This window comes from Macadamia integrifolia, chromosome 8 (assembly GCF_013358625.1).
Source record: "Macadamia integrifolia cultivar HAES 741 chromosome 8, SCU_Mint_v3, whole genome shotgun sequence".
NCBI classification, from domain to species: domain Eukaryota; kingdom Viridiplantae; phylum Streptophyta; class Magnoliopsida; order Proteales; family Proteaceae; genus Macadamia; species Macadamia integrifolia.
The window spans coordinates 20,285,143-20,289,380 of NC_056564.1; positions in this window are offsets into that span (position 1 = coordinate 20,285,143).

Sequence of the window (4,238 nt, forward strand, 5' to 3'; positions counted from 1 at the left end):
GTATAGACAAAGATTGTGTTTTTGTGGTTGCATTGGAACTTGTAGTTTCAGTGAACCGAAGTACGAACTAGAAATTGGTAACAATACCAAAACGGATTCGAGACCTAGGGATAGTTTCTTCTCATTAATTCTTATTCTGGTTAATTGGTTTATTCAGTTTTAATTTAAATCCTGAATTTTACAAAATTGATTTTCAAAACAACATCCACCTCAATTTTAGTAGATTTAGCCTTCTAGTTTTCTGTAGGTTTGACATCTTTCTTACTACTATCTCATAGTTTAGTTAGGGTTTATTTTGATTCATTCATGACATCGATAACCACAGTGTAGAGTGAATGTGCAAAAAAAAATAAAAAATCAGCCAATTAAATGATCAAAGTATCATCCGACCTGACCTAGTTGGTCTTGAAATATAAAGTGAAAATTTGACCTAGTTGGACCATGGTTTTAAAACCCGGGATTGGTCAAGGTTAATATTAATCTGGATAAACTTGGATTGGATTGTATTTGACAAATTTACATTTTTTTTTTTTTAGTAAAAATCAGATTCTTATATTATGTTTTTACCCTTGGATTGTAGCTTGTATTGGGATTGGATCGATTAGGATTGGGCAATTAATCAACACTCAAGGCGGATAGTAATTCAATTCAACCGATATTAACCGATTCAATACAGTTTTAGAACAATGATTTGGATAGAAAGAGAGAGCGTCCTATAACCGTTACTTTGATTGCATCGCAACTCTGTATTCTTTTAGTAGGAAATCCACACTGCTGCTTTCGGTCAATAATCTTATTGGGGGAAAGGTACTACTGTGGACGTACGAAGTTTTGAGGAAAATATTCACTATGCTAAGTTACCATGCTTCAGTTGGGCCCACCAAAGGAAATAGCTGGTAAAGGTATCATGCCTCTCTTAGGCTATGTTTGATTGCAAGAAAAATTTAAAGGAAAAGGAAGTGAAATTTTCAAACTTTTTAAAAAAGAAACTCTTATAAACATAATCCCATTTGATTGCATAAACTACATTAATTTTTTATCATATTACATAATGAAAATTTTCAGTAATTTTTATTTTACATTTTGTAAAAGATTTTGGATGGAAAATAAAATGAAATTTATAATCAAATATGAAATAATTTGGAGTTAATGACATAGTCAAATGGGATAACGATTACAAAAATTTCTATTTAAAGTTTGAAAGTCTCACTTCTCTTCTCTTTAATCCCCTTGCAACCAAATGGGGCCTTAGGGAATCGTCTTCTCCCGTAAAGTAGTTATACATGCTTACAATTGGCACAATCCATAGGTATTATACTTCATTTGGGCCCTTATACACCATGCTCAGCCGGCTGACAGAATGCTCTCTAATTACGTGGCCCCTTTACCCAAGCACATCAGTGAAATAACATCGGCACAAAAAAGAAACCCCAAAACCCATCCCCTATAAAAGCACTTATCGAGGATTAAAATGAATCGAGAAGATTATAACAAATGATGATAGGAACTTGGGTAGAACTTATCCGTAAAAGCTAGCTATTAAGGAAAAGGTATTCAAGTACCTATAAGTCTCCAAATCAAGTTAACTACTTTCGATGTGAGATTATTATTTTCACCATGCACGTCAGATAACTTAATTTCTTAAATCAATAATTATGGATAGGGGAAGATGAAGATCCACACTCGTAAGTGATGTAATTCATACAATAATAACAGAACTGAATATATATTATACCTTTATTAATTCCTCTCCTTCTTCTACCCACTTCTTGCCTTTAGACACCTCGCTAAATTGAAACAGAAACAACAATAATATTGGAAATTAATATAGATATATTAAGTTGTAAATTAAGTTTGAAATGGGGGTAGGCATGGATGTATTGCCACTAGGCATCTTCACTTTTGAATTGGCTCTTAGAATGTACAATAAATTCAAAATCAGATGGTTCTCGTATGATGATATATGAATCCTCACCGTAGATGTTAAGTCAATAATTATATAAATTAAAATCTTTGTTAAATTTTCTCAACTTATTTCAAACTTTCTTATATACTTTGAACCAAAAGCAAAACGGCCGGGTTGAACTGAGGTAATCAAAAGCTTACTAAAGATCAATTAAAACAGACAAACAACCCAAGGGCTGTTATTGCCATTCTCAAATGGCCTTGACCACAAAAACCCAAGGGCTGTAATTTATTTCTTTTATTTTATTTTTAAATAGGGCCGAAACTATATGATCCGTGCTGATCTGTATTGTATTGATTTCATGATGATCAATAACTGATTTCGTGGGTTTGGGTTTGGGTTTTTGGTTAGGGTTTCTCCCAACCGTTGGATTGCCAATTGCCATGTATTGTTCATTGAGAATTCATTGATTACTCGTTGGTTGATCTCAATTCTAAAAGAGAAAGAATTTTCACTTTTCCTTTATCTAAGCATATAGAACAATAAAATAAAAAGAAACCTAGTAGTTTAGATTACTCATTCTTTATATATGTGACTAAGGTTATCTTTGGTATAATTTATATTTATGACTTATTTATGAGAATTTTTCTTCTTCTTTTTCTTAAGCTTTTAACTTTTTCATAATGTGAGAAGAGAGAACATCACATTTGAACCCATCTTTGTTATCTTTCTGTGTCACTAATAGACTAAGTTCTCATTTGATTGGTTTCCAAGATTGATTTCTTAAAATAATTCAACAGATAGCTAGTTTATTCAAGAGATTAAGCTATGTTTGGGGATTCATTATCCTCTTAAAATTATTGAAAATATTGCTAAAGGAGAAGATTATGTTCATAATATGGAGTGGGATATTTGATTAATATCCTATATAATCCATTAATCCGTATAATTAATGCTCAGCCCCTGAGGATTTTGTCACCACATATCGAGGATTAATATGAATCCGAGATTGATTTATATCATATGGGTCCCAATTAATCACTTATTGATTGGAAAATAAGATTTAGATGATGCAGAAACATATAACTCATATATATATATATATATATATATCACAAACTAATTTTATAGATAGATAACAAAAGATGAAAAATCTACACTCGTAAATGAGTGATCTGATTGATTACAACAATATCAAAACTAATAATAGTAAACATTGCAACTAAGCTTATTTTAATTATAGTGCCACATGATTTGGCTTTATTAATTCCTTCCTCTTCTCTCAACTTCTTGCCTTTAGATCTTTCCAATCTGAAATAGAAACAAAAAAAAATAAAAAAATTAGAGATTAATAATATAGATCAATTAAGTTGTAAATTAAGATTAACAAATAATAGTATTAATTACTTACACATTTAAATCCATCAGGAAGGGGTTTGCCGCAGAACTGAGCAACATGGGCCACTTTGTAATTGCCAATGGTCCTGAACATAGTGGTAGGGATCATACCACACACATTTGATATCGGTATCCTTCACAGTAGCACAATAGATAGGTGAAGGATCTATCTGTGGGCCCTCCCTCCGAATATAGTCCATGCATACAGTCAGTAGTAGCCCATAATCTTCTTCTCCACATCCTCCCTGTGCCCTCACTACTGCTTTCTCACCGGAAAATAATAATATTCCGGCCATCACCACTAGGGTTGCCAACCAAACAATCCTAGGACAACCTCCACCTGCCATCTCTCTCTCTCTCTCTCTCTCTCTCTGCATGAAGGCAGAATGCGATGGTATATTTTTAGAGCCAACAACGAATGTGGTGGGGGGTAGGGGTTGTTGGTTGGAACAGGGGTGTCAATGGGTCGGATTGACCTGGTTTCGGTGTGGGAATGGTGAAACCGAAACTGAATCAATAAGGAAATTTTGGTTTTGATTTTGGCTTTAGTGCAATTTGGTTATACTTTTTTGTATTGATTTGAAATTGGGTTGGTTTTGATTTTTTGTTCGATTTGAGTTTGATTTGTCATACAAATTTATAAAAAACTAGGTAAAATTTGGCTTTCTTTTAATGAATTTTGGAATGTTTTTGGTTTTCTATTAGTTTGATTTTGGTTTGGGTCTGGGTTTTGGGCAGGTTATAGTTTGATTTTGGGTCCATTCTATTGGTGTACGACGTTTTGTATTCCGTCACAGTTTAATCCAGGGAGTATTGGGGCAAGTGCCTCGACAGGACACGGATTTTTTATTATTTGTAGCATTATTTTCTTTCTCTGTAATGCAAGCAATATTGAGAGGTGTGGGGACAAGCTCTGTAACCCTATTCTCCATCG